The following is a 14,689-nucleotide window of genomic DNA, read 5'->3' as shown; positions in this document are numbered from 1 at the left end:
TGTCCTCTATCAGAGCATTCCCTGTGTGTGTGCTGTGTGTCGGTACGTGTGTGTCGACATGTATGAGGACGATGTTGGTGAGGAGGCGGAGCAATTGCCTGTAATGGTGATGTCACTCTCTAGGGAGTCGACACCGGAATGGATGGCTTATTTAGGGAATTACGTGATAATGTCAACACGCGGCAAGGTCGGTTGACGACATGAGACGGCCGACAAACAATTAGTACCAGTCCAGACGTCTCAAAAACACCGTCAGGGGTTTTAAAACGCCCGTTTACTTTAGTCGGTCGACACAGACACAGACAGGGACACTGAATCCAGTGTCGACGGTGAATAAACAAACGTATTCCTTATTAGGGCCACACGTTAAGGGCAATGAAGGAGGTGTTACATATTTCTGATACTACAAGTACCACAAAAGAGGGTATTATGTGGGATGTGAAAAAACTACCGTAGTTTTTCCTGAATCAGATAAATTAAATGAAGTGTGTGATGATGCGTGGGTTCCCCCCGATAGAAAATATGGGCGGTATACCCTTTCCCGCCAGAAGTTAGGGCGCGTTGGGAAACACCCCTTAGGGTGGATAAGGCGCTCACACGCTTATCAGAACAAGTGGCGGTACCGTCTATAGATAGGGCCGTCCTCAAGGAGCCAGCTGACAGGAGGCTGGAAAATATCATAAAAAGTATATACACACATACTGGTGTTATACTGCGACCAGCGATCGCCTCAGCCTGGATGTGCAGAGCTGGGGTGGCTTGGTCGGATTCCCTGACTAAAAATATTGATACCCTTGACAGGGACAGTATTTTATTGACTATAGAGCATTTAAAGGATGCATTTCTATATATGCGAGATGCACAGAGGGATATTTGCACTCTGGCATCAAGAGTAAGTGCGATGTCCATATCTGCCAGAAGATGTTTATGGATACGACAGTGGTCAGGTGATGCAGATTCCAAACGGCACAAAGGTGTATTGCCGTATAAAGGAAGAGGAGTTATTTGGGGTCAGTCCATCGGACCTGGTGGCCACGGCAACTGCTGGAAAATCCACCGTTTTTTACCCTAAGTCACATCTCTGCAGAAAAAGACACCGTCTTTTCAGCTTTAGTCCTTTCGTCCCTATAAGAGTCATATCTGCCCAGGGATAGAGGAAAGGGAAGAAGACTGCAGCAGGCAGCCCATTCCCAGGAACAGAAGCGTTCCACCGCTTCTGACAAGCTCTCAGCATGACGCTGAGACCGTACAGGACCCCTGGATCCTACAAGTAGTATCCCAGGGGTACAGATTGGAATGTCGAGACGTTTCCCCTGCGCAGGCTCCTGAAGTCTGCTTTACCAAGGTCTCCCTCCGACAAGGAGGCAGTATGGGAAAAAATTCACGAGCTGTATTCCCAGCAGGTGATAATTAAATTACCCCTCCTACAACAAGAAAAGGGGTATTATTCCACACTATATTGTGGTACTGAAGCCAGAAGGCTAGGTGAGACCTATTCTAAATCTTAAAAAATTTGAACACTTACAAAGGTTCAAATCAAGATGGAGTCACTCAGAGCAGTGATAACGAACCGGGAAGAAGGGGACTATATGGTGTCCCGAGACATCAGGGATGCTTACCTCCATGTCCCAAATTTGCCCTTATCACTAAGGGTACCTCAGGTTCGTGGTACAGAACTGTCACTATCAGTTTCAGACGCTGCCGTTTGGATTGTCCACGGCACCCCGGGTCTTTACCAAGGTAATGGCCGAAATGATGGTTCTTCTTCGAAGAAAAGGCGTCTTAATTATCCCTTACTTGGACGATCTCCTGATAAGGGCAAAGTCCAGGGAACAGTTGGAGGTCGGAGTAGCACTATCTCGGATACTGTTACAACAGCAGGGGTGGATTCTAAATATTCCAAAATCGCAGCTGATCCCGACAACAAGTCTCCTGTGCTTAGGGATGATTCTGGACACAGTCCAGAAAAAGGTGTTTCTCCCGGAAGAGAAAGCCAGGGAGTTATCCGAGCTAGTCAGGAACCTCCTAAAATCAGTGCATCATTGCACAAGGGCCATGGTAAAAAAATGGTGACTTCCTTCGAAGCAATTCCAGTCGGCAGATTTCATGCAAGAACTTTTCAGTGGGATCTGCTGGACAAATGGTCCGGATCGCATCTTCAGATGCATCAGCGGATAACCCTATATCCAAGGACAAGGGTGTCTCTCCTGTGGTGGTTACAGAGTGCTCATCTTCTAGAGGGCCGCAGATTCGGCATTCAGTTTTGGATGTTGGTGACCACGGAGGCCAGCCCGAGAGGCTGGGGAGCAGTCACACAAGAAAAAAATTTCCAGGGAGTGTGATCAAGTCTGGAGACTTTTCTCCACATAAATATAGCTAAGGGTAAATTTATAATGCTCTAAGCTTAGCAAGACCTCTGCTTCAAGCAGGGGCGGAACTACTGGCGGGGCAGGCAGTGCAGTGCACTGGGGCCCCGCCGCACTAAAGGGCCCACAGCCGCCGGCCGGCATTTAGAACAGATTAACATGCGGACGAACGTCCGCATGTCAATCTGCGGTCTCCTCTCCCTCCCTGCTGTGGTGCCTGCTCCCCCGGCCCCCCCTCCTATGTGTTGGAGGGACACGAGCGCATCGCGCGTCTCTCCTGTGTCCCTCCTGGCTCTCCCCCCGGCCGATCTAAGGAAGCATGTGCCGTTCGTGAGCTCTGATTGGCTCATGAACGGCACATGCTTCCTTAGACCGTCCGGGGGAGAGCCAGGAGGGACACAGGAGAGACGCGCGCGGCGCGATGCGCTCGTGTCCCTCCAACACATAGAGGGGGGAGGGGGGAGGGGGGGCCGGGGGAGCAGGCACTGGGGGGACATATACCTGGCACTGGGGACATATACCTGGCACTGGGGGGGCATATACCCGGCACTGAGGGCATGTACCTGGCACTGGGGGGGCATATACCTGGCACTGGGGGCATGTACCTGGCACTGGGGGCATATACCTGGCACTGGGGGGGGCATATACCTGGCACTGGGGGGGAGGCATATACCCAGCACTGGAGGCATATACCTGGCACTGGGGGGGAAGCAGGCACTGGGGGGGAATATCTGGCACTGGGGGCATATACCCGGCACTGGGGGCATATACCCGGCACTGGGGGCATATACCTGGCACTGGGGGGGGAAGCAGGCACTGGGGGGGAATATCTGGCACTGGGGGCATATACCTGGCACTGGGAGCATATAACTGGCACTGGGGGGGCATGTACCTGGCACTGGGGGCATATACCTGGCACTGGGGGCATATACCTGGCACTGGGGGGGAATATCTGGCACTGTGGGAGAATATCTGGCACTGGGGGGGCATATACCCGGCACTGGGGGCATATACCCGGCACTGGGAACATATACCTGGCACTGGGGGGGAAGCAGGCACTGGGGGGGAATATCTGGCACTAGGGGCATATACCTGGCACTGGGAGCATATAACTGGCACTGGGGGGGCATGTACCTGGCACTGGGGGCATATACCTGGCACTGGGGGCATATACCTGGCACTGGGGGGGAATATCTGGCACTGTGGGAGAATATCTGGCACTGGGGGGGCATATACCCGGCACTGGGAACATATACCTGGCACTGGGGGGGAAGCAGGCACTGGGGGGGAATATCTGGCACTGGGGGCATATACCTGGCACTGGGGGCATATAACTGGCACTGGGGGGGCATGTACCTGGCACTGGGGGCATATACCTGGCACTGGGGGCATATACCTGGCACTGGGGGGGAATATCTGGCACTGTGGGAGAATATCTGGCACTGGGTGCATATACCTGGCACTGTGGGGGAATATCTGGCACTGGGAGCATATGTGGCACTGGGAGCACGGCCCTAGCAACAAGCACTACCCACTAGCAACGAGCATGACACCCAGTGCATGAAACCCCTGGCAACGAGCATGACATCCTGGCACCGTGCATGGAACCAAGTGCATGAAACCCCTGGCAACAAGCAGGTAATTTAAAAGTAATTGGAAGCCTTACTGTAGAACTTAATGTGTAATGGGCATTACGGTGTGTGGCATAATGTATCACGGACATTGCGGTGTGTGTCATAATGTTTCAGGCATTACGGTGTGTTGTATACTATATCACGGGCATTGTGGTATGTGGTATAATGTCTCAGGATCATTGTGGTGTGTGTCATACCGTGTCACAGACATTGTATGTGCTATAATGTATCAGGGGCATTGCAGTGTGTAGCATAATGTATAACGGGCAATGCGGCGCGCGCATTTTTCTACCTTTGCTAGTGCCAATTACGGGGTGTATGGGGGGGGGGGGGGGCGCCGAAGGATTTTTTGGCTTGGGGGAGAAAAATTTCTAGTTACGCCACTGGTCACAATGACTCATTGTATGTCATGCCACAGCCGCACACCAGTGCTCCCGTGACCCGCCCGTCATAAGGAACGATTCTGGCCACCCGCACACGAAGGAGGGAGGAGGGTCCGTCCCTCCCTCCCTCATATACAAACAGGTCACAGTCTCTCAGTGAAGGAGAGAGCCGCAGCAGCGCTTTGTTACTGGTGGAGGCGCTGCTGCTGCTGCTCCTCTGCTTCACTATAGGCTGTCTCTGAGAACAGCCTATAGGGAAGCAGAGGGGCAGCAGCAGCAGCGCCTCCACCAGTAACACAGCGCTGCTGCGGCTCCCTCCTCCACCTCCCTCCTCCTTCTTCTCTACTGCCCGGGAAGCTGCACCGAGGAGCCTGAGCCAACAGAGAGGGTAAGTATAATTCTTCTTTCTTTCTTTCTTTCTTTCTTTCTTTCTTTCTTTCTTTCTTTCTTTCTTTCTTTCTTTCTTTCTTTCTTTCTTTCTTTCTTTCTGTCTCTTTCTTTTTTTATTTGTTGGGACTGCCTGCCGCAATGTGTAAAAAGGGGGGACTGCCTGCCGCTATGTATAAAAATGGGGAATCTGCATGCCGCAATGTAAAAATGGGGAATCTGCCTGCCGCAATGTAAAAATGGGGAATCTGCCTGCCGCAATGTGTAAAAATGGGGAATCTGCCTGCCGCAATGTAAAAATGGGGAATCTGCCTGCCGCAATGTGTAAAAATGGGGAATCTGCCTGCCGCAATGTAAAAATGGGGAATCTGCCTGCCGCAATGTAAAAATGGGGAATCTGCCTGCCGCAATGTAAAAATGGGGAATCTGCCTGCCGCTATGTATAAAAATGGGGAATCTGCCTGCCGCAATGTAAAAATGGGGAATCTGCCTGCCGCAATGTAAAAATGGGGAATCTGCCTGCCGCAATGTAAAAATGGGGAATCTGCCTGCCGCAATGTGTAAAAATGGGGAATCTGCCTGCCGCAATGTAAAAATGGGGAATCTGCCTGCCGCAATGTGTAAAAATGGGGAATCTGCCTGCCGCTATGTGTAAAAATGGGGAATCTGCCTGCCGCTATGTATAAAAATGGGGAATCTGCCTGCCGCTATGTATAAAAATGGGGAATCTGCCTGCCGCTATGTATAAAAATGGGGAATCTGCCTGCCGCTATGTATAAAAATGGGGAATCTGCCTGCCGCTATGTGTAAAAAGGTAGAATCTGCCTGCCGTAATGTGTAAAAAGGGCACGCTATCTGCCGTTATGTGTAAAAGTGTATGGTGTCTGCCGTAATGTGTAAAATGGGGACGCTGTCTGCCGTAATGTGTAAAATGGGGACGCTGTCTGCCGTAATGTGTAAAAAGTGCACGCTGTCTGCCGCTATGTGTAACGAGGGCACGCTGTCTGCCACTATGTGTAACGAGGGCACGCTGTCTGCCATTGTGTAAAAAGTGTATGCTGTCTGCCGCTATGTGTAACGAGGGCACGCTGTCTGCCGTTATGTGTAAAAAGTGCACGCTGTCTGCCGTTATGTGTAAAAAGGGGAATCTGTTCGCTGTAAGGAGTAAAAGGGTCTCTACCTGGTGTAGTGGTGCTACTGTGCGGCGTAATTTGAAGAATGGAGACTACTGTGCACCGTTTTATGAATTGGTATTATTTTGTGGACACACCCCTTCCCCACGAAGCCACGCCACTATGTATTTTTGCGCGCGCCTACGGCGCGCACTGCCCATGGGGTGGACTTGGATGGGATGGGGGGGCCCAAATCATTTTGTTGCACCTGGGCCCACCGCTTGCTTGTTCCGCCACTGGCTTCAAGGTCAGCCGGTATTGATCCAGTGGGATAAAACATCACGGCAGTCGCCCACGTAAATAGACAGGGCGGCACAAGAAGCAGGAGGGCAGTGGCAAAAACTGCAAGGACTTTTCGCTGGGCGGAAAATCATGTGATAGCACTGTCAGCAGTGTTTCATTCCGGGAATGGAAACTGGGAAGCAGACTTCCTCAGTAGGCACGACCTCCACCCGGCAGAGTGGGAACTTCATGGGGAAGTTTTCCACATGATTGTAAACCGTTGGGAATTACCAAAGGTGGACATGATGGCGTCCCGTCTGAACAAAAAACGGGACAGGTATTGCGCCAGGTTAAGAGACCCTCAGGCAATAGCTGTGGACGTTCTGGTAACACCGTGGGTGTACCAGTCGGTGTATGTGTTCCATCCTCTGCTTTTCATACCTAAGGTACTGAGAATTATAAGACGTAGAGGAGTAAGAACTATACTCATGGCTCCGGATTGGCCAAGAAGGACTTGGTACCCGGAACTTCAAGAGATGCTCACAGAGGACTTATGGCCTCTGCCGCTAAGAAGGGACTTGTTTCAGCAAGTACCATGTCTGTTCCAAGACTTACCGCAGCTGCGTTTGACGGCATGGCGGTGGAACGCCGGATCCTAAGGGAAAAGGCATTCAGGAAGAGGTCATTCCTACCCTGGTCAAAGCCAGAAAGGAGGTGACCGCACAACATTATCACCACATGTGGCGAAAATATGTTGCGTGGTGTGAGGCCAGGAAGGCCCCACGAAGAAATTTCAACTCGGTCGATTCCTGCATTTCCTGCAAACAGGAGTGTCTATGGGCCTCAAATTGGGGTCCATTAAGGTTCAAATTTCGGCCCTGTCGATTTTTCTTCCAGAAAGAATTGGCTTCAGTTCCTGAAGTCCAGAAGTTTGTCAAGGGAGTATTGCATATACAACCCCCTTTTGTGCCTCCAGTGGCACTGTGGGATCTCAACGTAGTTCTGGGATTCCTCAAAACACATTGGTTTAAAACCAGTCAAATCTGTGGATTTGAAGCATCTCACATGAAAAGTGAACATGCTCTTGGACCTGGCCTGGACCAGGCGAGTGTCAAATTGGTGGTTTTTTTCTCAAAAAAGCCCATATCTGTTTGTCCATTCGGACAGGGCAGAGCTGCGGACTCGTCCCCAGTTCTCTCCCTAAGGTGGTGTCAGTGTTTCACCTGAACCAGCTTATTGTGGTGTCTTGCGCCTACTAGGGACTTGGAGGACTCCAAGTTGCTAGATGTGGTCAGGGCCCTGAAAATATAGGGTCCAGGATGGCTGGAGTCAGGAAAACTGACTTGCTGTTATCCTGTATGCACCCAACAAACTGGGTGCTCTTGCTTCTAAGCAGACTTTTGCTAGTTGGATGTGTAATACAATTCAGCTTGCACATTCTGTGGCAGGCCTGCCACAGCCAAAATATGTAAATGCCCATTCCACAAGGAAGGTGGGCTCATCTTGGGCGGCTGCCCGAGGGGTCTCGGCTTTACAACTTTGCCGAGCGGCTATTTAGTCAGGGGCAAACACGTTTGTAAAATCCTACAAATTTGATAACCTGGCTAAGGAGGACCTGGAGTTCTCTCATTCGGTGCTGCAGAGTCATCCGCACTCTCCCGCCCGTTTGGGAGCTTTGGTATAATCCCCATGGTCCTTTCAGGAACCCCAGCATCCACTAGGACGATAGAGAAAATAAGAATTTACTTACCGATAATTCTATTTCTCGGAGTCCGTAGTGGATGCTGGGCGCCCATCCCAAGTGCGGATTATCTGCAATACTTGTACATAGTTACAAAAATCGGGTTATTATTGTTGTGAGCCATCTTTCAGAGGCTCCGCTGTTATCATACTGTTAACTGGGTTCAGATCACAGGTTGTACAGTGTGATTGGTGTGGCTGGTATGAGTCTTACCCGGGATTCATAAATCCTTCCTTATTGTGTACGCTCGTCCGGGCACAGTATCCTAACTGAGGCTTGGAGGAGGGTCATAGGGGGAGGAGCCAGTGCACACCACCTGATCCTAAAGCTTTACTTTTTGTGCCCTGTCTCCTGCGGAGCCGCTATTCCCCATGGTACTTTCAGGAACCCCAGCATCCACTACGGACTCCGAGAAATAGAATTATCGGTAAGTAAATTCTTATTTTAGCAGCCGTACAAACACTATGCCGCCTCCCACTGGGAGTGTATTTTAACTTAGCAGAAGTGCGAACGAAAGGATCGCAGAGCGGCTACAAAATAATTTTGTGCAGTTTCAGAGTAGCTTCAGACCTACTCAGCGCTTGTGATCACTTCAGACTGATCAGTTCTGGATTTGACGTCACAAACACGCCTTGCGTTCACCCAGCCACGCCTGCGTTTTTCCTGCACGCCTGTGTTTTTTCAAACACTCCCTGAAAACGGTCAGTTGACACCCAGAAACGCCCACTTCATGTCAATGACTCTGCGGCCAACAGTGCGACTGAAAAGCTTCGCTAGACCTTGTGTGAAAGTACATTGGCCCTCATTCCGAGTTGTTCGCTCGCAAGCTGCTTTTAGCAGCTTTGCACACGCTAAGCCGCCGCCTACTGGGAGTGAATCTTAGCTTATCAAAATTGCGAACGAAAGATTAGCAAAATTGCGAATAGACACATCTTAGCAGTTTCTGAGTAGCTCCACACTTACTCGGCAACTGCGATCAGTTCAGTCAGTTTCGTTCCTGGTTTGACGTCACAAACACTCCCAGCGTTCGCCCAGACACTCCTCCGTTTCTCCAGCCACTCCCGCGTTTTTCCCAGAAACGGTAGCGTTTTTCGCACACACCCATAAAACGGCCAGTTTCCGCCCAGAAACACCCACTTCCTGTCAATCACATTACGATCACCAGAACGAAGAAAAAACCTCGTAATGCCGTGAGTAAAATACCTAACTGCATTGCAAATTTACTTGGCGCAGTCCCACTGCGGACATTGCGCATGCGCATTAGCGACTAATCGCTCCGTTGCGAGAAAAATATAACGAGCGAACAACTCGGAATGACCCCCATTGTTCGTTGTAATAGTACGTCGCGCGTGCGTATTGCGCCACATACACATGCGCAGAAGTGCCATGCTAGCAAAAAAACAAACACAAATCCCTGGCGCTAAATATAATCACCTATTATGCTCAGTTAATTAAAATCCTCTAATTTGTGAAGCAGCTCCCAGTGCCACCACTGTAGTGTCAAGAAATTAAAACAAAATATATAAGATATTTAAAATATCAAAAGGAGCGCTAGTAATGGTTAAATGAATAATTTATTAGTTACACCTAAAAGGATATAACCAGTAAAATCAACACAACATAGTACAATATAAAAGTTGACACATATAACATGCAATATTATAGCACACATATAAATGTCTCTGGGTGACCTGTTATATTGCACTTTAGTTAAAACTGCCTTGACTCATCCTTTGTGGTGACTTAAAGGTAATGAAAACTTTAGCAGGTGCACAGTAACAGTATTAAATTATGTCCAGAGTAGTAGTGAACCCAACTTATACTCAACTCCTTTGATCATGTCCTTTAATGCAGTAATATTGTGGAGGTAGGGCATAGAATTGTAAATGAACATTAGCAGCCATTTAAGCTGTCTCCTCCATTTGTAGTGTATATGAATACTGCTCACGGTCGGGGCAGAGGGAGGGCGCTGCGGTTCTTCTACAGCGCTGCAGCGCTATGCTCCACCTGTGCCCTGTGTGTTCACTGAATGTCCAGGAAGCCGTGTTAGGAGAGATTGTGTGTGGGTCACTCTTACCGGATCCTAGTGTTCCTTGGCCACTGTTTAAAATGCGCTCCTTCTCCTGATAGCTGCATGCGTGAGATGACGGGTGCGCTGGCTTGGCTTGTCAGAGGAACGATCCCGGTACAAACTTTGTCCGCTGGGTTAAAGAAAGTGCTCCTTACGCGTTTCTCTGCGCAAATGTAGTGGCAGTTTCGTCAGCTTAAACGGCTGCTAATGTTCATTTCTCTGACGTCCTAGTGGATGCTGGGACTCCGTAAGGACCATGGGGATATAGCGGCTCCGCAGGAGACAGGGCACAAAATAAAAGCTTAAGGATCAGGTGGTGTGCACTGGCTCCTCCCCCTATGACCCTCCTCCAAGCCTCAGTTAGATTTTTGTGCCCGGCCGAGAAGGGTGCAATCTAGGTGGCTCTCCTGAGCTGCTTAGAATAAAAGTTTAGTTAGGTTTTTTTTTATTTTCAGTGAGTCCTGCTGGCAACAGGCTCACTGCATCGTGGGACTAAGGGGAGAAGAAACGGACTCACCTGAGTGCAGAGTGGATCGGGTTTCTTAGGCTACTGGACACTAGCTCCAGAGGGACGATCACAGGTTCAGCCTGGATGGGTCACCGGAGCCGCGCCGCCGTCCCCCTTACAGAGCCAGAAGAGACGAAAAGGTCCGGTGAAATCGGCGGCAGAAGACATCCTGTCTTCAGACTAAGGTAGCGCACAGCACCGCAGCTGTGCGCCATTGCTCTCAGCACACTTCACACTCCGGTCACTGAGGGTGCAGGGCGCTGGGGGGGGAGCGCCCTGAGACGCAATATAACAGAATACCTTAGGTGGCAAAACAGAATACATCACATATAGCTCCTGGGCTATATGGATGTATTTTAATCCCCTGCCATTTTACACAAAAAAGCGGGAGATAAGGACGTCGTGAAGGGGCGGAGCCTATCTCCTCAGCACACAAGCGCCATTTTCCCTCACAGCTCTGCTGGAAGGACGGCTCCCTGACTCTCCCCTGCAGTCCTGCTTCAGAATCAGGGTAAAAAAGAGAAGGGGGGGCATTGTTGGCAGCAAATAACAATAATTAACAGCAGCTATAAGGGAATAGCACTTATATAAGGTTATCCCTGTATATATATATAGCGCTGGGTGTGTGCTGGCAGACTCTCCCTCTGTCTCTCCAAAGGGCTAAGTGGGGTCCTGTCCTCTATCAGAGCATTCCCGGTGTGTGTGTGCTGTGTGTCGGTACGCGTGTGTCGACATGTATGAGGAGGAAAATTATGTGGAGGCGGAGCAGTTGCCTGCGTTGGTGATGTCACCCCCTAGGGAGTCGACACCTGACTGGATGATTGTATTTAAACAATTAAGTGATAATGTCAGCACCGTCAGGGGCGCTAAAACGCCCGTTACCTCAGTGGGTCGACACAGACCCTGACACAGATACTGAGTCTAGTGTCGACGGTGACGAGACAAACGTAATGTCCAGTAGGGCCACACGTTACATGATCACGGCAATGAAAGAGGCATTGAACCTTTCTGACACTACAAGTACCACAAAGAAGGGTATTATGTGGGGTGAGAAAAAACTACCAATATTTTTTCCTGAGTCAGAGGAAATAAATGAGGTGTGTGAAAAAGCGTGGGTTTCTCCCGATAAAAAACAGCTAATTTCTAAAAAATTATTAGCATTATATCCTTTCCCGCCAGAGGTTAGGGCGCGTTGGGAAACACCCCCTAGGGTAGATAAGGCGCTCACACGTTTATCTAAACAAGTAGCGTTACCGTCTCCTGATACGGCTACCCTCAAAGAACCAGCTGATAGAAGGCTGGAAAATATCCTAAAAAGTATATACACACATACTGGTGTTATACTGCGACCAGCAATCGCCTCAGCCTGGATGTGCAGTGCTGGAGTCGCATGGTCGGATTCCCTGACTGAGAATATTGATACCCTGGATAGGGACAATATTTTGTTAACTATAGAACATTTAAAGGATGCATTATTATATATGCGTGATGCACAGAGGGATATTTGCACCCTGGCATCAAGAGTAAGTGCTATGTCCATCTCTGCCAGAAGAGCGTTGTGGACGCGACAGTGGTCAGGGGATGCGGATTCCAAACGGCACATGGAAGTATTGCCGTATAAAGGGGAGGAGTTATTTGGGGCTGGTCTATCGGACCTGGTGGCCACGGCAACGGCTGGAAAATCCACCTTTTTACCCCAGGTCACTCCACATCAGCAGAAAAAGACACCGTCTTTTCAATCTCAGTCCTTTCGTTCCCATAAGTACAAGCGAGCAAAAGGCCACTCCTTTCTGCCCCGGGGCAGAGGAAGAGGAAAAAGACTGCACCATGCAGCCGCTTCCCAAGAGCAGAAGCCCTCCCCTGCTTATGCCAAGTCTTCAGCATGACGCTGGGGCTTTACAAGCAGACTCAGATATGGTGGGGGCCCGTCTCAAAAATTTCAACGCGCAGTGGGCTCACTCGCAAGTGGATCCCTGGATTCTACAGGTAGTATCGCAGGGGTACAAACTGGAATTCGAGGCGTTTCCCCCTCATCGTTTCCTGAAGTCTGCTTTACCAAAGTCTCCCTCCGACAGGGAGGCAGTTCTAGAAGCCATTCACAAGCTGTATTCCCAGCAGGTGATAATCAAGGTACCCCTCCTGCAACAAGGAAAGGGGTATTATTCCACGCTGTTTGTGGTACCGAAGCCGGACGGCTCGGTGAGACCAATTTTAAATCTGAAATCCTTGAACACTTACATAAAAAGGTTCAAATTCAAGATGGAGTCACTCAGAGCAGTGATAGCGAACCTGGAAGAAGGGGACTATATGGTGTCTCTGGACATCAAAGATGCTTATCTCCACGTCCCGATATACCCTTCTCACCAAGGGTACCTCAGGTTTGTAGTACAAAACTGTCATTATCAGTTTCAGACGCTGCCGTTTGGATTGTCCATGGCACCTCGGGTCTTTACCAAGGTAATGGCCGAAATGATGATTCTTCTACGAAGAAAAGGCATTTCAATTATCCCTTACTTGGACGATCTCCTGATAAGGGCAAGATCCAGGGAACAGTTAGAAGTCGGAGTAGCACTATCTCAGGTAGTGTTACGTCAGCACGGGTGGATTCTAAATATTCCAAAATCGCAGCTGATTCCAACGACACGTCTACTGTTCCTAGGAATGATTCTGGACACAGTCCAGAAGAAGTTTCTCCCGGAGGAGAAGGCCAGGGAGTTATCCGAGCTAGTCAGGAACCTCCTAAAATCAGGACAGGTCTCAGTGCATCAGTGCACGAGGGTCCTGGGGAAAATGGTGGCTTCTTACGAAGCGATTCCTTTCGGAAGATTCCATGCAAGAACATTTCAGTGGGATCTACTGGACAAATGGTCCGGATCGCATCTGCAGATGCATCAGCGGATAACCCTGTCGCCAAGGACAAGGGTGTCTCTCCTGTGGTGGCTGCAGAGTGCTCATCTACTAGAGGGCCGCAGATTTGGCATTCAGGATTGGATCCTGGTAACCACGGATGCCAGCCTGAGAGGCTGGGGAGCAGTCACACAGGGAAGGAATTTCCAGGGCCTGTGGTCAAGCTTGGAAACGTCTCTTCATATAAACATTCTGGAACTAAGGGCCATTTACAATGCCCTAAGTCAAGCAAAACCTCTGCTTCAGGGTCAGGCGGTGTTGATCCAATCGGACAACATCACGTCAGTCGCCCACGTAAACAGACAGGGCGGCACGAGAAGCAGGAGGGCAATGGCAGAAGCTGCAAGGATTCTTTGCTGGGCGGAAAATCATGTGATAGCACTGTCAGCAGTATTCATTCCGGGAGTGGACAACTGGGAAGCAGGCTTCCTCAGCAGACACGACCTTCACCCGGGAGAGTGGGGACTTCACCCAGAAGTCTTCCACCTGATTGTAAACCGTTGGGAAAAACCAAAGGTGGACATGATGGCGTCACGTCTAAACAAAAAACTGGACAGATATTGCGCCAGGTCAAGGGACCCTCAGGCAATAGCAGTGGACGCTCTGGTAACGCCGTGGGTGTACCAGTCAGTGTATGTGTTCCCTCCTCTGCCTCTCATACCAAAAGTACTGAGAATCGTAAGAAGGAGAGGAGTAAGAACTATACTCGTGGTTCCGGATTGGCCGAGACGGACTTGGTACCCGGAACTTCAAGAGATGCTCACGGACGAACCGTGGCCTCTACCTCTAAGAAAGGACCTGCTACTGCAGGGGCCTTGTCTGTTCCAAGACTTACCGCGGCTGCGTTTGACGGCATGGCGGTTGAACGCCGGATCCTGAGGGAAAAAGGCATTCCAGAAGAAGTCATCCCTACTCTGGTCAAAGCCAGGAGGGACGTAACCGCAAAACATTATCACCGCATTTGGCGTAAATATGTTGCGTGGTGTGAGGCCAAGAAGGCCCCTACAGAGGAATTTCAACTGGGTCGTTTCCTTCATTTCCTGCAAACAGGACTGTCTATGGGCCTAAAATTAGGGTCCATTAAGGTTCAAATTTCGGCCCTGTCGATTTTCTTCCAGAAAGAACTGGCTTCAGTACCTGAAGTTCAGACATTTGTAAAAGGGGTGCTGCACATACAGCCTCCTTTTGTGCCTCCAGTGGCACCTTGGGATCTCAATGTGGTGTTGAGTTTTCTAAAGTCACATTGGTTTGAACCACTTTCCACTGTGGACTTAAAATATCTCACATGGAAGGTGTCG

This window comes from Pseudophryne corroboree, chromosome 5 (assembly GCF_028390025.1).
Source record: "Pseudophryne corroboree isolate aPseCor3 chromosome 5, aPseCor3.hap2, whole genome shotgun sequence".
Lineage (NCBI taxonomy): Eukaryota > Metazoa > Chordata > Amphibia > Anura > Myobatrachidae > Pseudophryne > Pseudophryne corroboree.
Note: the sequence above shows the minus strand (reverse complement) of the source record.